Source organism: Camelus dromedarius, chromosome 15 (genome assembly GCF_036321535.1).
Source record: "Camelus dromedarius isolate mCamDro1 chromosome 15, mCamDro1.pat, whole genome shotgun sequence".
Classification (NCBI taxonomy): Eukaryota; Metazoa; Chordata; class Mammalia; order Artiodactyla; family Camelidae; genus Camelus; species Camelus dromedarius.
In genome coordinates this window covers 883,552-907,126 of record NC_087450.1, presented here as the reverse complement: position 1 = coordinate 907,126, position 23,575 = coordinate 883,552, and the positions used below count along the sequence as shown (strand labels likewise).

General features: G+C 46.6%; 1 long non-coding RNA gene across 1 annotated transcript in view; it reads right to left on the bottom strand.

Moving 5' to 3' along the window:
- Nucleotides 1-22,362, bottom strand: part of LOC135322942 (uncharacterized) — a 29,194-nt gene extending 6,832 nt beyond the window's left edge. Inside the window, exons 1-3 of the long non-coding RNA XR_010384017.1 lie at nt 22,149-22,362; nt 14,573-14,725; nt 13,716-13,823 (exon numbers count right to left, since the gene is read on the bottom strand). This is a non-coding gene — a long non-coding RNA (uncharacterized LOC135322942). The remainder of the gene's footprint in view (nt 1-13,715; nt 13,824-14,572; nt 14,726-22,148) is intronic.
- Between the last annotated feature and the right edge of the window lie 1,213 nt (nt 22,363-23,575).

Genomic DNA, 23,575 nt, shown 5'->3' with positions numbered 1-23,575 from the left:
CTTGGAAGAGGTCATCAGAATCAACACATCTCAAGGGGCTTTTTCAGACAATACAAGAGACCATGCACCAAGCCCTGTTTATCCTTTTCCCAGGAGTGGGCCAATGTATTAAGACTTGCTGTTCCTTCACACTAAACCAGCCATGCAGGTATACCCTCAGTCTGCTACTGCAGTTGAATTAGAGCTAGGTCCAATTTTACCAACACTGTAGGGAGAACCTGAGCCTGCTACTGCAGGAGACACAGCACTGTGTCCCATTTCACCAATCTTTCAAGGAGATTCTGAGCCTACTCCTGCAGGAGACTCAGAGCTGAATCACATTCCACCAGCTGTGTAGGAAGACCCCCAAGCCCTCACTTGCAATGGATCCAGGAATGTGTCCAATTCAACTAGCCTTGTAGGGAGACCTTGAGCCTATTCCTGCAGGAGAACCAGATCTCTGTCATATTCCACCATCCCTCCAGGAAGATGCAGGGCCTCCTCCTGCAGGAGACTCAGGAATGGGTCCAATTTCACCAGTCCTGCAGGGAGACTCTGAGCCAATTCCTGCAGGAGACCCAGGAATGGGTCCCATTCCATCAACCCTGCACTAAGACCTTGAAGTGGGTCCAATTCCACTAGCCTTGCTGGGTGACCCACAAGCCTGATCCTGCAGGAAAATTAGAGATATGTCATATTCCAGAAGCCCTGCAGGAAGACTGAAAACCTGCTCCTGCAGGAGACCAGAAATAGGTCCAAATCCACCAGCCTTGCTGGGAGAGCACGAACCTGATCCTGCAGGTGATACACAGTGAGGTACAATTCCAACAGCCCTGCAGGGATATCCTGAGGCCACTTCAGCAGGAAACACATGACTGGATCACATTCCAATACCCCAGAAGGGAGACCGTGAGCCTGCTACTCCAGGAAACCGAGGACTTCGTCCCATTCCACCAAACCTGCAGTCAAACACTGAGACTGCATCTGCAGAAAACACAGAGAGGGTCACATAACACCAGCCCTGTAGTGAGACTACAAACCTGCTCCTGGGGGAGACCAAGCCCTTCACAGAGAACATGAGCCAGCTCCTGCAGAAGAAAAAGAGTTGTGTGACAGTCTACCAGCTCTGAAGGTAATCCCTAGGCTTGCTCCTGCAGGAGACAGACATCCCAGTCCAATTCCATCAGCCTCTCCAGGGAGAACCCCAGCCTCCTCCTGTAGGAGAGCCAGAACTAGATCTCATTCAACCAACCCTGCACGGAAACACTGAGCTTGCTTCTGCAGGATACCCACAGCCAAGTCATATTCCACAAACCCTGCAGGGAGACACTGAGTCTGCAATTGCAAGAGACCCAGGACTGGGACGAATTCCACCAGCTCTGCAGGGAATCCCTCACCTGCTCCCAAAGGAGACTAAGAGCCATCAGTTCTGGTGGGGTCCCTAAGCCTGCATCTGCAAAAAAAACTAGAGTGGAGTCACATTCCACCAGCCCTTCAAAGAGAACAGAACCTGCTGCTGCAGGAGAAACAGGACTAGGTCCCATTCCACCAACCTTGCAGGGATACCCTGAGCCTTGGACCAAGGAATGGGACAAATTCTGCTAACCTTCTAGGGAGACCATGAGCCTCTCTTGCAAGAGAACCAGAGATGGGTCATATTACAGTATTCTTCCAGGAAACCCAAGGCCTGTTCCTGCAGGAGATGCAAGAACAGGCCCAATTCCACCAGCCTGAAGGCAGAGTCCAAATCTGTTCTGGCAGGTGACCCAGAGATGGGACCCATTCCACCAGCCCTGCAGGGAGACTCTGAGCCTACTTCTACAGGAGACCCAGGAATGGGTCCCATTAAACCAACCCTGAAGGGAGACACAGAACATACACTTGCAGGAACCACAGAGCCAGGTCACATTCCATCATCCCTGTAGTGACCCCTGAGCTGGGTCCAATTACACTATCCTTGCAAGGAGACCTTGTGCCTACTCCTGAAGCAGAACCAGTGATGGGTCATGTTCCAACAGCCGGTCATGTTCCAACAGCCCTGAAAGAAGACCTGGAGCCTGTTTCTGCAGAAGACCCAGGACAGGGTCTGATTCCACCATCCCAGCAGGGAGAAAACTAGCCTGCTCCTGCAAGTGACCAAGGTCTGAGTCATATTCCACTAGCCCTGTAGGAAGAACATAAGACTGCTGTTGCAGGAAACTCAGAGCCATGTGCCATTCCAACAACACTGAAAGGAGACTCTGAGCCTGCCCCTGAAGGAAACAGAAACCCATTCACATTCCACAAGCCCTGCAGGGATACCTGAGCCTGCACATGCAGGAGACCCAGGCCTGGGACCAATTCTACCAGCCCTGTGGAAAGACTCTGAATCAGCTCTGGCAGGAGACTAAGAGCCATGTCACATTCCACCAGCCCTAAAGGTAATTTATCAGCCTGCTCCTGCAGAAGACCCAGAGCCAGGTCACATTCCATGAGCAATGCAGGGAGACTTAGAACCTACACCTTCAAAAGACCCAAGAATTGGACCAATTCCAATTGCACTGCAGGGAGACCATGAGCCGTGTCCAATTCCACTAGCCCTGCAGGAAGGCCCCGAGCCTAATCCTACAGGAGAACCTGAGATTGGTCATATTGCAACAGCTCTAGAATGACCCAGAGCCTGCTCCTCCAGGAGACCCAGGACTATGTCCCATCTACCAGCCCTGCAGGGAAACCCTGAGACTGTTCCTTCAGGAGAACCACAACTGGGTCACATTTCACCAGCAATGCAGGGAGACTTAGAGCCTGCACCTTCAAGACACCCAAGAATTGGACCAATTCCAACAGCACTGCAGGGAGACCATTAGCCAGGTCCAATTCCACTAGCCCTGCATAGAGACCCCGAGCATGCTCCTGTAGGAGACCCAGCACTGGGTCTCATTCCACAAGGCTTGCAGGGAGAATCTCTGCCTGTTTCTGCAGGAGACCAACAGCTGAGTCACATTTCACCAGCCCTGAAAGGAGACCCCAATCCTGCACCTGCAAGGGACCTAGGACTGGAACAAAATCGACTAGCCCTGTAGAGGGACCCTGAGCCTGCTTCTGCAAGAGAATCAGAGATGGGTCATATTCCAACAGCCCAGCAGGGACAGTCTGAGCCTGCTCCTGCAGGTGATACAGAGTAGGGTGAAATTGCAAAACCTTGCAGGGACACCATGAATCTGCTGCTGCAGGAGAAAAAGGATGGGGTCTCATTCCACAAGCCTGACAAGGAGACCCTGAGCCTGGTCTTACATGAGATCCTGAGCTGGATCCTGCAGGAGAAACAGGACTGGGTCCCATTCTACCAACCCTGCAGGGGAACCCGAACCTGCACCTGCAAAAAACACAGAACCGTGTCACACCCCACCAGCTCTGCAGGGAGACTGTAAGACTAGCCCTACAGGAGACCTAGAGCCAGGTTACATTACCAGTCCTGCAGGGAGACCCTGAGCCTGATCTTGTAGCTCCTCCTGCACCTACACACACACTTCTATGAGACCAAGAGCCAATTCAGGCATCACCACCCATACGGGCAGAGATGCCTCTGCAAACACCAACACTGTCATCTAATTCTCAGAATCAACCCACTCCCAGACCCGAACTTTACTTCCCTTCTCCTGGCATCATTTTTGTTTGTTTTTTTCTGTAATTTCCTTGTTTTCTTTCATGTCATTTAGAGTATCATCTATTTATATGTTTTAAGTTTACAATAATAAAATTTAGATGTTTTTCCATTTTAAATTGTGCAATTCAGGAGCATTAAGTGCATTCACAATGCTGTGTAACCATCATCACTGTCTAGTTTCAGACTGTTTCTTTCCTCATAATAAAACCCTGTATCCAAAGCACACGTTCTTTTTTCTCCCTCCCCCAGCCCCTGACAAGCCCTAGTACTCTTTCTCTCTGTGTGTCTTTCCCTACCCTGGATGTTCCCTATCAATGAAATCATACAAAAGGTGGCTGTTTGTGTCTGTTCTCATATTTTAACAAGGGACTGGTGTTTTTATTTTTTACTTATAGTAGCATTTTGGTTATTTGAAAGGGAAATCCAGGTGGATTAAACATGAGATGTACAAAATGAAAATTTTTAGTAACTATGTGCATAATCTCGAGATAGGCACTGCTATTCTATGTATGAAACCAGAGCCAGAAGGGAGATGCTTAGCTCTTCCTGTGGCAAAACATAACTTAACAAAATAAAAAATAATAATATTCAAAAGTCATGAAAGACAAACCACAACCTGGAAAAATCATTTTTCATAACCTAAAGTCAGAGAAAAGTTTCACATCCCTGTGGTCCAAAAACTTCTTGAAACACTGTGTTCTAAACAGAAACAGAACAAACACATGCAATTCCAACAAGAGGCAATGCAGGTGGCCAGTGTATATTAGAGATGCTTGACCTCTCAAGTGAGGATGCATGCAGATGTACACACTTTGGAGACAGCATTTGTCACCATCACACTGGCAGGACATTAGCCTGGTGACAACCAGCTCTAGTGACATCATGAGGAGGCAGAGGCCACAGTAGATCCCCTGGAGGGAAGAGTGAGCAGACACTCCTCTCTGGGAGAACAGTATGCAGGATGCATTACAGTTCCACAAGTGCACCCCTTTCCGAGCAGTGCTGATGCTTAGTGTTGACCATACTAAAATTCTTGCACAATTTTTCAAAGATGTCTTTTCAAGGATGTTCATCACAGTCCTGGTTTAACTACTAGGAGATTGGAAGCAACACTAATGTTCATGGAGAAGGGGTGGGATTCATCAGTTCTGGTTCACATGGAGGAATGATTGTTGTGCAGCTGGAAAAATGAGTGCTAGGTCTTTACCTGATGTCAAGGAAGCCCTCAGTTTGGATGCTTATTAATCCATCATCTACATCCCAGATGTCATCTCTATGACCACATATGTGTCAAATCATCATAGATGTAAATTAATCTTGTGGTGTGTGAGAGACAGAGGCAGAGAGAATGAGAGAGATAGAGACTAAGAGATGTTCACCAAACCATTCATGAGGGTCACTTCTGGGGGTGGGATTTGCAAATCTCTGCACTTTTCCTTTAGGCAACTTTTCAAGAGTTCATAATGTATCTATATTGCTTTACTAATTCTAAGGTATTTAAAGCATATGTTACTTGAGATTCATTCATATTTCATCTACAGCATAAAGTTTATTATTTTTATTTTAAAATATTTGTTACAAGTACAATCAGCATTTATGAGAGTAAAATGATAAATTCTAAAGAAATAAGAATCAGATAAAGAACAAAACCTTTTGGTGACTCAGATACAGCCCAGCTAGTTGGCAGCAAATGGCAGGGTGGGACAGGTTTCCCCAGAAGGTTGTGTATGTTCTGAATCAGCATCCAATAGAGGCAAGGAAAAATTACAAGACATGTACACTGAAAACAACAACAGCTTGCTGAGAGTAATTAAGACCTAGCCCTATTTTAAAATTTGAAGGAGCCAAAATGGCAGAGTAGACAGACTCACAGATTGACCTCTCCCAAAAATACACAAAGAATTACATCTACAAAAACATTGAATTGCACAGAAACCTCCTGAATTCTGGCAGAGTGTCTCTCATTTTGAAATACAGGAAGATTCTCACAAAATATGGTAAGGAATAAAAATAAAAAAGAAAAATTCAGTGCAGGACTGATCCTGCAGGGAAAGAGTAGCATAGGAAGAAAGGCACCCTCACACTGGGACACAACCTCTCTAGCTGGGAGATCAGCTAGGAAAGAAGCAGAGCTTCCAAGGTTTGGAGGAAACAGTGGCAACTGCATGGCAGGCAGAACTGGGGAAAACTGACACAAAGTGTCCCTGTGATGAGAAGCCCTAGACATGAGCTAGCAGGGATGAGCCAGGACTGGCTACTGGAGTCAGTGAAGAGCCCAGGCAGAGGGCTGGGTCACACTGCAGAGAGGCAGCATCAGGAAACTAGAGGGCAGTGTGAGCTCTGGCTGTGTGTGTGTGTGTGTGTGTAACAGAACAGGCTGAAACTCTCATAAAAAAGCACCAATGTTGGTATAATGGGGGAGGAATGATGCACAGCTGTGCCAAAGTCACTTTCTCCACTTGGCTCCATTGTTGGTGTGTTCTCATGAGAAGAGAAATGGGGCTTGGTCATAGCCAACACTGCTGCACAAAGGCAGAGCTGAACGTTGAATCCATATCCTGTGCCATTGCAACTTCACAGGTGGGACTGAGATTTGTTTACAGCCCCAGGCAGAGAGGGTGGATTTGCTCTCTCTGGTCACTTTGTGGATCCACACCTCTGGGACTTACAGGCAGTGAGTGGAGTTCTGACTCAAGAAGGGTGGCCAGTGAGGGTATTTACAACAGGGTGGTGTATGGTTCCATATGTGGATGCGGGATTGGGGTTTGAGCTGAACCTGTAGTGGACCACAAATTCATGTGTGTGACTACACACTTGCTAAGGCAGGTCCAAGGGACTGACACTGCTGGATCTGCACTGATGTTTCCTGGGGCTCAGAACCTGAGGGGCACCAGAGTAGGTGGCTGACATTCCCATAGCAAAGGCAGGAATAAAGCCAACATCAACAAATAGTAATTTGTAAGTCTGCATAACAAGTGACAAACAACACCACAGAGGGAACTCCCCAGTGGACACCTGCCTATTTTTCTTCACAACTGAAGTGCTCCAACCCTGCCTACTACACACCACAGCTCAGAAACGGTTCTAGAAGAAATACATAGAGCCATAGAAATATAAGTAAAATAAAGAAGCCGAGGAACCACTTTCAATTAAAAGAACAAGAGAAATCCCCTGAAAAAACAATCAGTAAAATAGACTTTGATAGTCTACTAGACTTCAAAAAGGGAATGATCAACACACTGAAAGAACTAAAAGACTATCAATAGAGACAGAAAACTTTAAAAAGAAAATTTAAACTATAAAGAAGAGCTAGTTAAAAATAGAAAATTCAACTACAGGCAATCAAAAGCTGACTAGGTAATGCAGAGGAATGAATAAATGACTTAGGAGACAAGATAAAAGAAATAACCCAATAAGAACAGCAGACCGAAAAGCCGATAAAAACCAATTAAAGCAAGATAATATAAAGTGTGCCAGCCTATGCATAATAGTGGGTCCCAGAAGGAGAAGAAAGAGAAAAGGGGATTGAAAAGATAGTTAAAGAAATCATGACTGAAAACTTTCCAAACTTTAAGAAGGAAAGAATTATCCAAGTACAGGAGGCACAGAGGGTCCCAAACAAGAAGAAACCAAACAGACCTACACCAAGACATATTATAATTAAAATGGTTAAAGTTAAAGATAAAGAAAATATTCTAAAGGCAGTGAGAGAAAAACAAAATGTTAGTTACAAGGGAGCCCCATAAACATTCAGCAGATTTCTCTACATAAAAACTTGTGGCCAGAAGGGAGTGGAAAGATATATTCAAAGTCCTGAATGAGAAAAGGCTGCAAACTAGGATATTCTATCTAGAAAGACTCTCCTTTAGAACAGAAAGAGAGAGAAAGAATTTCACAGACAAGGAAAAACTAAAAGAATTCAGCAGTACTAAATCTATGCTAAAAAAAAATTGAAAGTTCTAATCTAAATAAAACATAAACAGGAAGCTATAGAAATTAGGAAACCATAATTGGAAATGCAATAAATACAGTGAATTGCAAGGGAAAACATGAAGATATAAATAAGTCAGTAAGTCAATAAAGAAAGAAAGAGAGAATAGCAAAATCATAAAAGGTGAAAGAGGAGGGCAAGAGAATATAGATTTTGTTCCCTTTCTTTTTTTTCTTCTTCTTTCTTTTTGTCTTCTTTCTTTTTAGGATGCACTTGAGCCTACATGACTATCAACTAAAACCAAACAGATGAAGTAAGGGGTTACCATACTTGAAAGAAAAGATAACCACAAATCAGAAGTATATAATAGAGTCATAAAACCCAAAAAGAAGCCAAGCTAATAGAAAAGAAATTTATCAAACCACAAAAATAAAAAAAAATTAAAAGAAAGAAACAAATAAGAAATACCATATCAACTGGAAAACAAATTTCAAAATGGCAATAAACCCACATCTATAAAATAACTACTATAAATGTCAATGGACAAAATGTTCCAATCAAAAGAAAAAGTGAAGGAGGAGGAAAGATGGTGAAGTAAAAAAGATGCTCAGAGCTCACCCTCTTCCACAAATTCACCAAGAGTGACATCCACAGACACACCCACCACCCAGAACACCTGCTGAACTTTGACAGAATATTGCCTTCTTCAAAAGATAAAATTTTCCACAAATCTGGTAGGAGAAAAGAAGAAAAAGGAAAATAGTTCAGGACAATCCCAATGAGGAGGGAGCTGCAAAGGAGGAATAGCATTGATACACTGGGTCTACCCAACTGCAATGGCGAGTTCAGCAAGATGGAGAGGGAACATCTGAGGCTCGGATCTGTACAGAATAGCCTTTGACTGACAGAACAAAGTTAATTGGGTACAAACAGTCCCAAAGATCCCTAGCCTTAGATGCGAACCAGCAGGGGTGGGATGGGACAGGCTGTCTGATTCGAGCAGAGGACTCAGGCTGACTGTACAGAGGAAACCTTGGAGGACTGCAATGTTCTGTGTGCCATGGCTGGGAGAGTATACAGATTAGAACAGCCTGGGTCCCCCATAAAATACAAAAAAAAAAGGCAAAGCAACACTGCTGCTGTGCCCTGGGGGGAAGGGGATCCATAGCCTTTGTGTCCACAGACCCACAGTGCCATTATTGGAGACTTCTTGGGAGAAGAGAGTCAAGGCTCAGCCATAGCCACCATATTTTCTGGTTCATGGTTCCCAGGTGAAGGAGGGGTCAAAACCCAAATCCCTACCTAGGGGCTCCACAACCTCATAGGTGGGACTGAGATTTGTTTACAGTCCCAAGCAGAGGGGACCATTACACTCTGATGCCTCTCTGAATTGGCTTTTCTAAGACAAATGGACAAGAAGCAGTGTTCTGGAACAGAGCAGGGGTGAGGGCTAGTAGAGCTGTTTTCTCTGAGTCCACCTACGAAGCATGGACCTAATGTGGCAGGGGAGCTACCTGCCAACTACCTTGCACAAGTGTGGTGCTGGGACCAGGCATCTGGTGGGGGTGCAGACCACCCACTTACTGATGCTGGGACATAGACCAGGGGCATGACTGGAGGGCCTCTGAACCAGCAAGTGGAGTTTTCACAGCAGGATATGGGTAGGAGTGTGACAACCACAGGAAAAAAAGGAGCTCCTGCTCAATAACCAGCGCAGACTCAGGCCACCAGAACACCAGCCACACCACCAACAAAGGGGATAACGGGCAAAAGGCATGGAAGGAAGACTTGGCAACCACCCATAATTAAAAACAACCTTATGACAAAATTATTAAGAGTGCATATTCTTGGAGAAAGGCCAAGATATTGGAGTAGAAGGATACTTGTATCTTATCCTCTCCAATAAATACACCAAGACTGACATTCACAGACACACCCATCCACTCAGAACATCTGCCAAACTTTGATAAAACATTGCCATCATCAAAAGACAAAATGTGCCACCAATCTGGTAGGAGAAACGGAAAAAAGAAGGAAGAAAATGCAAAATGGCTTGGGGTTGGTCCTTTGAAGAGGGAGCAGCAAAGGAGGGATAGTGCTGGTTGACTGGGCCTCCCCCTTTCGAACGGAGAGGTCAGCAGGATGGACAGGGAACCTCTGAGGCTCAGATGTGTACAGAACCGCCCTTGACTGACAGAATTAAGTTAAATGGGCACAAAGTGTGTCAACAACCCTCAAACCTAGAAGTGAATCAGGGATGGGAAGGGACAGGCTGCTGGATCCAGGCAGACTCTGGTTGACTGTACAGAGGTAACCCTGGGGGACTACAGTGTGCTGTGGACAACTGCTTGGATTGTATACAGATCAGAACAGCCTGGGCCCCCCATAAAATAAGAAAAAAAAATAAAGCAAAGCAAAATTGCTGGCTTGCCTGGGGGAAGGGTAGTTTTGTCCTTTGTCTCTGCTGACCCACGGCAACATAACTGGTGATTTCTCAGAAGAAGAGAGATGAGGCTCAGCCACAGCCATCATACCCACCCAGGCAGAGGCGGGGTTGAAACCTGAATATGTACCTGGCAGTTCTGCAGCCTCATAGGTGGGACTGAGACTTGTTTACATCCCCAGACATATAGGAAGGTTCTGTCCTGGTGGGTCTATGAACTCGCACCTCTAAGACAAATGAACAAGGAGCAGAGTTCTGGCAAAGAGCAGGGACTAGGGCTGGTGTGGCCATTTGCCTCAAGCCCACCTACAGAGTGTGGAACAGATGTGGAGTGGGGAGTAGCACTGAACAGGGGAGCAACCAACCCAAATAGTGTGCAGGACTGCTGCACCTGGACATGGCATTGGGAAGGGGCACAACCTGCCCACCTACCATGCAGGAGAGCAGCACCAAGATGCAGCACTGGGAGGAGATGTGACATGTCTACCTACAGGCACTGGGAGCAGCACAGACCAAGGGTGAGACCAGAGGGTCTCTGGAACCAACGAGCTGAGTTCATGAAGCAAGACAAGGGCAGGAGCTGTGACAACCACAAAACAAATAGGAGACCCCATTCAATAACCAGGGTAGGCTCTGGTTAACAAGTTAATGGCCACATCCTTAACCAAAGGGATAACAGACAAAAGGCACAGAAGTAAAACTTGGCAACCACACATATTTAAGAAGGACTTCTTGACAAAATTATTAAGAGCACACAATCTCCACGGGAACATACTCTCTTCTTTTTCTGTTCCATTTTCTTTTATTTTTTAAATGTTACTTCTTAAATAATTTTTATATTTCTATTTTTAATCCCTTTTAAAATTTTCTTTTAAAATACTAATATTATTATCTTTCAATTTGTCCAATTTCATTTTTATCTTTGTTTTGTTCTTCTGTTATGATCATACTCTGTTCTCAAATATTTTTTCTTCCTTTAATATTTTAAAAATTTATCCCAACTCAATTGTTATCTTGTTTCAATATGTTCTTCTGTTATTGATTATACTGCTTTTAAAACTAATTTCTTTGTGCTTAGTTTTATTTCTGCATCCACTTTATATAAATAAATAAGCTAAAGGACCACAGTAGATAATTGATACTCCATAAGCCATAGTGCCAGAGAGATATAAGCAAGATGAAGAAGCAGAGCCACCTCTCTCAATTAAAAGAACAAGATAAATCCCCTGAAAGAACAATCAATGAAATAGGCATTGATAGTCTACTAGATGATTTCAAGAAAGGAGTGATCAAAGTACTGAAGAAACTAAAAGAGATTGTCTATAGAGACAGAGAATATGTCAAAAAACGAAATTGAAACTCTAAAGAGGAGCCAGTGAAAATTGGAAAACTCATTTGCTGAGATGAGAGTTGAGCTAAAGGCTGTAAAATGTAGGCTAGATAATTGAGAGGAATGAATATGTGACTTAGAAGACAGGACAACAGAACAGCTGAGAGAAAACAAATAAAAACCAATGAAAGCAATATAAGGGACCTATGGGATAACATAAAGCATGCCAACCTACTCATAATGGGGGTCCCAGAAGGAGAAGAAAGAACAAAGGGGATTGAAAAGGTATTTGAAGAAATCATGACTGAAAACTTCCCAAACCTAAAGGATGAATCAGATATCCAAGTACAGGAAGCACAGAGCGTCCCAAACAAGGGGGACCCAAACAGACCCACTCCAAGGCATATTACAATTAGGATGACCAGGGTTGAGAATAGGAAATGATTCTAAAGGCAGCAAGAGAAAAACAAAGAATGAGATACAAGGGAACCCCCATAAGATTTTCAGCTGATTTCTCTACACAAACAGTACAGGCCAGAAGGGAGGGGCAAGGGACTTTCATTCAAATTCCTGAATGAAAAAATGATGCAGTCTAGGATACTTTATCCAGCAAGGCTATCCTTTAGAATAGAAGGAGAGATAAACAACTTCACAGACAAGCAAAAACTAAAAGAATTTAGCAACACTAAACCTATGCTAAAGGAAATATTGAAAGAACTACTCTAAATAGAAAAGAAGCAGGATGCTACAAAAAGGAGAAAACCATAATTGGAAAGGTGATTGCTACAATGAATTACAACAGAATAAACATGAAATCATAAAAGAGGACATCTAAATCATTAAGGGTGGGGGAGGCGAGCAAGAAAATGTACAGGTTTCTCTCTCTCTCTCTCTCTCTGTCTCTCTCTCTCTTGTTTGTTCTTGGTAGGATGAGTTTGAGCTTATATTACTATCTGTTTAAAACAAACAGATATAGTAATGGGTTAATGTATGTACAAAGTAGGGTAACCACAAGCCAAAAAGTTACAATAGAGTCACAAAACTAAAAAGACACCAAGATAATAAAAAGGAAAATTATCAAACCACAAAAAGAAAAAGGAACAAAGAGGAAATACAAAATCAACTGCAAAACAAAGTTCAAAATGTAATAAACACATATCTATCAATAATTATTATAAATGTCAATGGACTAAATGCTTTAATCAAAGGACATAGAGTGCAGAGTGGATAATAAAGCAAGTATCTACAATATGCTGTATACAAGAGACTCACGTTAGGGAGAAGGACACACATAGATTGAAAGTAAGAGGATTGAAAAAGATATTCCACTAAAATGGAAATGACAAGAAAGCAGGAATATCAACAGTGATTTCAAATAAAATAGATTTTAAAACAAAGATTATAAAGAAAGATTAAGAAGGACATTTTATAATGATTAAAGGAGTCATAGATGAAGATATTACACTCATTAACATATTTGAACCCAACATAGGAGCACCTAAACACATAACAGATAAAAAGAAAATACTAACAGATAAAAAGGGAAAATTTGATCGGAATACAATCATGGTAGAAGACTTTAACTATCCATTAACATCACTGGACAGATCTTCCATACATAAAATTAATAAGACAACATAGAAATTAACAGATACAATAGAACAATTTGTCTTGGTTAATATTTTCAGAACATTATATTTCCCTAAAATAGAATATACATTCTTCTCAAGTACACGTACCACATTTTCTAGGATAGATCATATACTTTGGCACAAAAGAAGCATTAACAATTTGAAGAAGATAGAAAATATTTGAAGCAAATTTTTCTGACCACAATACCATAAAACTAGAAATTAACTACAGAAAAATAAAGGATAAATAAATGACAGCATGGAGATTAAACAACATACTACTTTAAAAAAAAAATGGGTGGATGATGAAATCAAAGAAGAAATAAAAAAACACAGTGAGACAAATGATGATGAAAACACAACCACACAGAACCTATGGGATCCAGAAAAGGCAGTGCTCAGGGGGAAGTTTATAGCGAGAGATTCAGGTCTACCTCAAAAAGAGGAACAACTGCAATAGGCAATCAAACTTACCACCTAAAAGAATTAGAAAAAGAAGAGCAAAAAATAACAAAAGTAAGCAGAAGGAAGGTAATAATAAAGATCAGGGAGGAAATAAATAAAATAGAGACATTAGAAACATTTGAAAAAATCAAGCGAAGAGATGGTTTCTTGAAACAGTAAACACAATTGACAAAATTATGCTCTATGTTGGAAATTGACACAACAACGCAAACTGACTATACCTCAATAAAATAAAAATTAAAAAATAAATATATTAACAAAAGAAAAAAGAAAAGGTAGTTTCTACTCACCAGACTGGAGGAGGGTACTGCACCCTATGCGGGGTCACACACCATGGGAAAGCCTGGGGTCAGGATCGGAGGAGCAGGGTGCTGTGGACAGGATCTGTCACAGGGTTTCTGCAGGAGGGGAGGGTGAGGCATGTGAGCAGGCTGAGGACTGGCCATTTGAGTAAGTTCATGGGCTCTGGGGTGGAGGGGCTCCCCCAAGTGTCTGGACTTGACTCTGGGTGAGTTGGGCAGGTGGACAGTGGCTCAGTGTGAGTCCATGTCCAGTGGAGGAGGTAGTGGGTTAGATATAGAAGGACTCCTTCTGGGGTGGGAGGGTCCAAAAGGGAGGCAGGAGGCCAAGTCCAGGTGACTGAGAACAGGCTGTGTCCTGCATAGGCCTGCAGGGCAGATGAAAGCATCCAGTCTACAGAAGGTGGAAACACGGTCCATACAAGGGCTCAGCTCAGATGTCACCCCCTCAGAGGAGCCTTCCCTGCCTGCACAGTCTACAGGGACAGCCTCCACTACACACATCTCCCCAGCAGACACCTGCTCCATCTCCTGCATAGCATTCAGGACACGGGCCCCTGCTCCACGCCCAGCCATGGTTCTGCTGCCCTGAGGAAAAGCCCTGACAGGAGCCATCAAGCCCTGCATGACCTGGGCCCCACCTCTCTGTCTCTTCTGCCACCACTGTCTCCACCTGGCCCTCTTCTCCTCCACTCCTGCACTCCCCCAGCCCTGTGTGCTCTTCAGAGCACGTGTCCCTCCTAAAATGCTGTGTGTGCTCACTATGTCTCATCTAATGCATGCCTCCCACCCAGGTCAGTATCCAGTGCACAGTAGGTCTCAGTAAGTAGAGAATGAATGACTCTTACCATCACTGCTTGGAAGACTTTTGTCTGTGGCCTACAGTGATCACACACCCATCACACATTCGCTGACGTTCTACTGTGTGTTGGGCAGGTTCCAGATACCGGGCACAACAGGTAGTGAAGCAGGCAGGTCTCCATTCTCATGCAGCAGACAGCCTGGTGGGGGACACAGAGAAAATTAAGTAAAATATACACAATGTCCGGCGGTGATATGTTCCATGGAGAAAAATAAGGTCAGGGAGGACATTTGAGCAGATTCCTGGAGGTGTTCAAGAAGCAGGAGGAGAGAGATCCTGGCTGAAAGAGCAGCCAGCGCAAAGGCCCTGAGGCCACAGTGGGATGCGTGTGGAGGGCCTTACTTATCCGTGTGAGTTCTTAGTCCTGCATTGAGTACGTATGTTGCTTTTATTTGTAAACCTTGATTTCACCTTTATACAAATTAACCTGCATCATCAATCTGCATAATTTAGCCAATTCTGTTTCAACTGTTGTGGGCACAATGGCGGGCTAGTTACTTGGGTTGGTAAAGAACTACCTACGTCTGAGAAGGGTTTAGGAAAGTTTAATAGGGACACTGCTATAGGCAACATCAGGCCACACAGGGAAGAGCTGCCTACACGAGCGCCAAGGTTGAGTGTGTAGGGTCTGTTATTGGGGGGGTGCTGTGCACACAAGGAGGAGGGGGCTGCATGATCAATTCATGCACAGGTACCTGGTTGGTTGTGAGATCTGACAGGGGCTTCTCTGAACAACAGGCTTTACCACTTTAATAAGGGCAGGATGTGAGGCCTCTCTTCCTGGGGCAATGAGTTTTCATAGGGTAAACACACAGCAAGAGAAGATGTTTTATAGCTTGTGGAAATGCAGGTGTGCAAAGGGTCCTGCAGTGGGGAGTGGGAGGTAAGGTGCCACTGGGCTCTAGGCACACAGAGAGCCCAGGGGTGAGGGTGTATGACTCTAAAGAGTGCCAGCTGGCTCCACACCAGGGACTTTATGTGGAAACAGGAGAATCTAGGTTGTCAGCACGTGTCTACTCAGTGACCTCCCTAAGCCTAGCTCTGTCAGGCACCGGGTGGCTGTGAAATGAACATGAAGATTCCCACCCTGAGGACCCCAATGAATGAACATCTTGACATCCAGAAGCCCCTTCCCCTGCACCACCGCCCCACCTCATCTGGGTCTGAGGCTCTGAACCTGACATCAGTGGCACCTTCGTTCCCTACATCCAGCTCTTTTGGACATCTCTGTGATGAGCTGTTCCATGTCAGCGAGCCCCAAACTGAGCTCTGCCTTTACCCCATGAATGCTTCCTCCCTGTGAAGCCCCTCGTGAAGAAGCCACCACTAGCAGGATCTTTCAGCCCTGAGTGTCTGCCTTCCCCACCCCTCCGATGTCTCCCAGCCCATGATCCCCTCTGGAGGTCCCTATTATCCTCTCCTTCCCACTTCAGTCTTTGGCTGCACAGCAAATCCCTCTTCACAATCTCCCACAAGACAGGTCCAGGTCCACTTGGGGACACTGAGGTGACACAGGCCGGTGTTGCTGGGAATGAAGAGCAGGATCCTGGAGCAGAGGAGAGGCAAGGGCTCCCAATCCACCAGAACACAGGTTAAAGTGGGGGCAAGACACCCATAAATGGTGAGGCAGGCATCACACTACAGCCCCGCCCTCTGCTCCCCCAGGGTGCCTTGTGTTTCCTGCTTTGGCCTGGGGGACTTCCCCCCTCACTCTCTGTTAGAGGGGTGCCCATTCATTCATTCACACCCTCATTCACCATGTACATGGGTCCTGCTCAGTGCCAGGCCTCAGCTAGATGACAGCTCATCCTTGGGGACACAGCTCAGATCTCACCTCCTCCATGAAGCACTTCTGGATTCCCGCCCCTCCTGAAGCTCCTCTGGCCTCAGTTGGGACCACTAGGGCTGAGACCACACTCTGATTACCTCCCGTCTGTGATCTCTGTGAAAGCCCTGGGCCCAATGTGGAAAGAGACTCAGAAAAATGGGGCCAAAAGGGGCTAAGAAAAATGTTACTAATTCTCTATTACAGAGAAGGGCACTGAGCAGAGAGAGGGCAGTGTCCAACCAAAGCCACAGAGCAGGGTCTCAGTGAGCCCTCCCATGGCCCTGTTACTAGTTCTCTGTTATAGATGAGGACACTGAGCCACAGAGAGGTAGCAGAGCCCTGCTGTAGCCTTGGCCCCACGGCCTGTGTCCTTTATTACTAGCTCCATGCTGCCAGCAGGGGTGTGGGCCTGGAATGGAGGTTGAAAGCAGCCTGACCCCCAGGACCCCTTCATACACAAAGTCAGTCTCAGGAAACACCCCTCAAGACCTACTCTACACCCCTGGGATTGTGTTCTGATTGCTGTTCCTGGAAGCTGGCTGGGCTTCCCTGTGAATTGGCCCAGGAGATGCTTGGGACAGACACAGGGCCCCTGAGGCTCCCTGTCCCCAGATGAGCAGCTCTGGTCCCCTTGACTGGTCCCCTTGGCAGAGGCCTGATTACATGAGGTGTTGGTCGGGTAGCCAGCTGTGGAGATGAGGAAATGGGAGCAACATGCAAGTACATGCAGAGGTTCAGGTATTCACTCAACAATCATTGATTCAGGCTTTGCAGTGTGGCTGGCCTTGGCCCAGGCCTGGGTGTTCAGTACTGAATACAGTCACCCCCTTGAGCCTTCTGGGAAAGCAGTGCTCAGAGAAACGGGCCCTCAGTGCCCCCATCCTGCTCCCCATGAACAATCACACTGAGATGAGTGTGCGGCCATGGGTCCCAGTGGAAGTTGAAGGGAGGAGGGAAACCCAGAGTGGGCACTGACCATGAGCCTGGACACTGGAACCAGATGGCCTGGGCTCTGTAATCTGGGGTGGTCACCTCCCCTGTTCTCTCTGTGCCTCAGTTACTTCTTCTGAAGAAATGGGTGATAACGCCTGCCCCTGCCCAACAGATTTTCATGAGGAGTCAGTGAGCTTCTCTTATGAGTGTAGGACAGTGCCTGGCTATGGGTCAGGATCCTGCTCACCTCACAATAGTCTGTCCCACTTTAAAGATAAGAAAGCCAAGGCTAAGGGGGTTATGAGACCAGCCTGGGCTAGCCCCCTTCTCATGCTCTGCTGTCCAGGCCTCCTGCTTTTACATCACCCCTCTGCCCCCATATCCACCCAGCAAAGTAGGTGCTGAGAATCTGAGCAAATCAGAGTATGAACGGAGGCACACCCTGTCCCCAACTTGGACTCTTGGGGCGGTGGGCAGGATGGGGATATCGGGCTCCCCCAGACTGTCCAAGGGGCCCAGCATGTCCGTCACCTCATTTCTACTCAACACGGAGTAGGTGAGTGTCCAAGGGCCAGAGGGCGATGGAGTAACCCAGGGTGGGTGGATGCTAGGTAGGTGTGGGATGCACAGAGTGGCCCCTGGAAGACAGTGTCCAGGCAGCCAAGGTGCGGGGAATGAGGGTGCCCAGAAGGGGCAGAGGACAGAGTCCAGCCTGGAGACCACCCCCTGCTGGACCCTGATCTGGGGTGAGAATTGGGACAAGCCAGGGCCCCGCTGGGACTCCTCATCCAGCAAAGAGGTGAGGAAAAGTTAAGGAGACAAGGGAGGTTGACCCCACCGTGCTCCCTGTGTGAGGGCGCTGCTTCCAGGATCCTGGAGATTCCTTAGACCCTTGTGAAGTGGCTGCTGTTTCCAGGCACATGAGGGCAGAACTGAGGCAGGGAGGGCAGAGTGACTCAGGACAGAGCTAGGATTCATCCAAGAGTGTGTGCTGAGCCTCTCGCTGAGAGCAGCCTCTGGGCATCATGAACTCAGGAAGTATCTTGTTCTCCCTCTTAAGGATCCTGGCATGTTAGGCAGGAAAGGTCCCAGTGCCCATACCTGGGCCTTTCTGGGTGATGCTGACATGTGGGATCATGATGGTCCTGGGAAAGGAGAGAGAATGTGGGCTGGGCTTCAGGTCTGCATCAGAACCTGATGCCCCTAATGTTGTGTGACCTGGAAACTCCCTGACCTCTCTGTGCCTGGCTTTCCAGCCCTGACTCAGAGGACTGCTGTGCTTGGCACACAGTAGGACCTCAATCAGAGGAAAAACCCAGCCCTTCCCCAGGAACCTCTCGTCTTACATGCCCAAAATTAAGCCCATGTGCCACACATCACCAGAGCTGATACTTGACAAACAGGGCAAGTGAAATCCAGCAAATCCTTCCTCCTGCCTGAGGCCCTTCCCTCCTCAGTGACAGTGGCTCAGAGCAGGTCTCTTTATCCCAGAAGTCTGAACTGAGCCTTGTGACCTGGAGGAGTCCCTGTTCCACACAACTTTGTTTCCAGTCATTCCAACAAGACACAAGAGCACCTGGTCAGTGTCTTAGCAGCAAGATCCTCCCTTTGCAAATTGCCCCATCACATTCGGGCTAGAAGATGTGAGTTCCAGGGCACATGACCATCCAAATGATGACTTCAGGGAAACATCCCTGCCCACACTGCACTCTTCAGAGCCCACCTTCTAAAAGAAGGGGTAGTGACCCATCGTTGTGCACAGTTTTATCAGAACACAGCCCTCACCCACCCACCATTGGAAACACGTGAGAAGCAGAGATTCCCAAGTGCCTGGACCCCTGTCATCCAGAAAGCAGAGGTTAGGGTAACAGACAGAAGGGGAGAAAGTACTTTCAGACTATATATCTGATAAGGGGTTAACACCCAAAACATATAAATAACTCTTACAATTCAACAGAAAAAAAACAAGCAATCTGATTTAAAAAGTGGGAAGGGGAACTGAATAGACATTTTTCCAAAGAAGGCACACAGATGTCTAACAGGTACATGAAAAGGTGCTCAACATCACTCACCATCAGGGAAATGCAAATCAAAACCACAATGAGATATCCCCTCCCACCTGTCAGGGTGGGTGTCATCAAAATACAAGAGATAACAAGTGATGGTGGTGGTGCGAAGAAAAGGGAAACTTGTGCAACGTTGGTGGCAATGTAAATTGGTGCCATCACTCTGGAAAAGAGTAAGGAAGCTCCCCCAAAATTTAAAATTATAACTTCCATATGATCCAGCAAGTCCACTGCTGGGAATATACCCAAAGGAAATGAAATCACTATGTCAATGAGACAACTGCACCCTCATGTTCACTGTATCATTATTTACAATAACCAAGATATGTAAATAACCTAAGTGTCTGTCAACAGATGAATGGATACAGAAAACGTGATGCATATGTATGTATATATAATGGAATCTTATTCAGACATTAAAAAAATGAAATCCTGCCATTTGTGACAACTTGGATGGACCTTCAGGCTATTATGCTAAGTGAAATAAGTAAGACAGAGAAAGACAAATACCTATGATCTCATTTATATGTGGAATCTACAAAATAAACTGAAACCCATAGAAACAGATTTCAGGTTGGTGGTTGCCAGAAGTGAGTCAGGGGGTGATTGAAATTCGGGAAGATAATCAAAATGTACAAACTTCCACTTAGAAGATAAACAAGTCCTGGGGACATAATGTACTGCAAGGTGACTGTAGTTAACAACACTGCGCTGTGCATTTGATAGTTGTTAAGAGAGTACCTCTTAAAATTTCTGATCACAAGGAAAATAGTGTGTGACTATGGGTGATGACAGACGTCAAGTAAATTTAATGCAGTGATCATTTCACAATATGCACATGTAACAAGACATTATGCTGCATACGTAAAGCCAACAAAGTTATGTGACAATTGTATCTCAGGAATTCTTATCCCAGGAAGCGGGGGTGCAAGCCTGGACTACCTACTGCAGGAGCTGCATTTGCCCTCCAAGAGCAGAGAGTGGTAGTTGTGACAGGGACTGTAGTCCCTCAAAGCCTAGAATGTTTACTGTCTGGACCTTCACAGGGAGAGTGTGCAGACCGTGCCCTGGAAGACGGTGGTCATGGCAGCAACAAAGGCCTTCCTGTGTGCAGGCTCAGCCCAGACAGCTCCTGTGCTCTGCTGTCACCGCATTTACTTCCCTCCACACCCTCAGAGGGAGAGGCTTCAATGTTCCCATTTTATACATGAGAAAACTGAGGCTCATTTGCTTTGAATTATTGACCAAGTGGTGAGGGAAGCTTTGAACACCAGTGTTCTGATTTCAAAGCCATATCTCAGTCCTGATTTTTAGAAGGTGGAGGTCCAGGCACTGGGGACCCTCCACCTTCCTCAATTGTAGTCGTACTCCAGGGCTGCCATCCCCGAGGCATCTGGGTGAACACATTTAATCCGCTTACTCTGCACCAGCTGAGCTCTTGGCTGCCAGTCTGTTGTTGCTGCCTGAAAACAGCTGTTTTACAAGTGAACCATCACCCCCTGCCAGCCCACCTGCCCTGCCATGTGGCGCAGACCCCTCCTAGCCTGGTCATTCTAAACCCTTAGCTCACACATTTGCACAACTGAATCGAAAGGGCCCTACTCCCTGTGTGGAGGTATCGACAAGGGGAAGGGAGGGGAGTTTTGGGTGGCCCCTTACTCTGAATGTGACACATGACAGGGACATGTTCATGTCCATAATGGCACTCAATTTGAAGCTAAGGACATGGTCACAGCGAGGGGTAAAAGCTGAGAGGCTACAAGGCTGTTGAGAAAGGGGCTTGACTATTGAATTGTAAATGTGTAATTTAACTTAAAATTTAGACCCCTGGGTGATAAGAATTTGCCCCTAAGCCAGAATTGGCCACCTGACCCCTGGGAACCCCTCAATTCCAGGATGTAATCATCTGAGCATGGAGGGGGCTTAAATTGGGGTGCTGTCCTCTCAGTCATGGTGCACCTGCCCACGTGTGCACCCATGAACTGCAGTGCTTACACATCAAGGCAACTCTCATGCCCTGCCAAGGAGGTCCAGGTCATAAGGAAGGGATGACAGACTGTGAGGTCACACGTGTTCCCCTGCATGGGTGAATGTTGTATAGGGAAGAGCCCACCCCCAGTGTCACCTCCAGGAGGGGTGCTGGAGGGAGCAGGACTCCTGAGCCCCTAGGCTTAGCAAGCATCCTGGTTGAGGGTGGGGAGGCTGTCCACTCTGAATTCATAGGTCAGATGGTAGATTGGGGTCCCACCCCTACAGATCACCAGTGAGACCGTCTAGTCTGTTTTCTCTGTAAACTGGAACCCAGTCACCCTCACCCTCAGAAGTGGGGGCAGCCTGTGTAAATTACAACACAAAGCCCTGGGATGTTTCAGGTGCCCGGGCTGTCCAGCACCCCTAGGCCGGGCAGGTGGGAGAGGAGATGTGTGGGTTAGCAGGTATGAGAGCAGAGCTGAGACTTGGCTGAGTGCATGCACTCTAATATCCAGGAACTGAGAGTTACCACTAGCAAATCTGTTCACTGAGGCCATGTGTAATCTCCCTTGTCATTTACAATCCCCTGTTTGAACAGAGGCCTCTGTAGTCTATTAGCCACATTGTTGCCTGTCACCACACTGTTGCAGTTCCAGGGTCTCCATTTAGCCAGCTTGAAGGAATAGTCAAACTTTTTCTTAAAACCAGTGACAGAAAACAAAAGTGGCTTAAAGAAGCAAACAGGGCAGGAGAGAATGACTTACCTAACTGAGACATTCACAGGGAGACAGCTTCAGGCAGGGCTGTACCTGGTGCTCAGTGACATCAGCAGAAGTCATCCTTCCCCACCTCTGGGCTCTGCCACTGGTGTCATCTTCACATGGCTCTGCCTTTATGAGAGCAAGATAGTCACCAACTGCCACAGGCTGATATCTCCACCACTCAACTCCCAACTGAAATAGAACTTCTCTGCTCCAAGGATTCCAGCAACAAGGCCTGAACTCCGTGGAGCCTGATTGGGCTGGTGCCCAGCCCTGAGCCAATCACAGTGGCCAGGGAGGTTCGAAAATGCTGACTGGCCAGATCAAGGCCATGTGATCATCCTCTCCAGGAAACCTGTGAGCTCTTCACCTGTTTTCAGGTTGGGAGAGTTTGATGTCTCCCAGAGGATCCTGCTACTAGCACAACCTGCAGGTGGCACAATGAGCTGGAATGTGCCTGTCTGCTTGGTGACAAGTGACAAGTCACTTAGTGGTTCCTTGCTTCAGGGAGGGTGGCATGTCCACACAGTATTGGGGCTTCAGAGCCAGAATGTAGTAGAAAAGCCTCCCAGTCTCCCAAAAGGTGTGAAAGTGAGCAGTGACACTGGAAAGGCACTCCTCTCTGTGGCCCTTTGCTTTCTACTTGTTACAGTGGAGAGTGCAGTGCTGCCCCTCACAGCCCACCTCCCTGCTGGGAGGCCTTTGCAACAGGTGGAGAGTGCTTGGAAAAGCCCACTTATTCTCAGGAACTGTTATTGCTCCTGGTGGCATTATTATTTTCATGTCACTTGTGAGGTGGGCCCTGAGGGTTCCCTGATCTGGGGGCACAGACAAACACAGAAACTTGGCCCAGTATTGCTGCTCATTCAACAATGACTTACCGAGAACCTACTGTGTGCCAGATTCCCAGGGTAGAGCAGTGGTGTTGACAGCACAGGCCCCTGCCTCACCTCGTCTCTGCATCCCAGGTGGGGTCACCAGAGTGGGAGTTCAGGAAGCAGAGGACGTGGCCGAATCCTTGTGGGAACCCCTGGGTTTTTCTCTGTGCTGAGGGCACCAGAAGAACACCAATTGTGGGACTCAGTACCCGCAGGACCCAGCATTGATGGGTAAAGGAGAGGGGCATTTCTACAAGCCCATCCTCACTAACCCCAGGCTCTGGAGGGCAGCTCCACTCTGCTCAACCCCAGGAGGCATCTTCCACCATCCTGATCACCCTCTGGTATTACTCCCCGCTCAGATGCACTTTTCCCTGTGGCAGCTACACACAGAATATGTGATTGTTTCTCTCCCATGTGGTTAAGTGGACTTCAGACACATGATAGTGATGGAGTGGCTAAGCCTCTGGGCAGATTGCTGGGTGACCCGCGGAAATTGCTGCACATGGTAAGCTCCCTTCTGCCAACCAATGGGCCAGGCCCCACCACTGT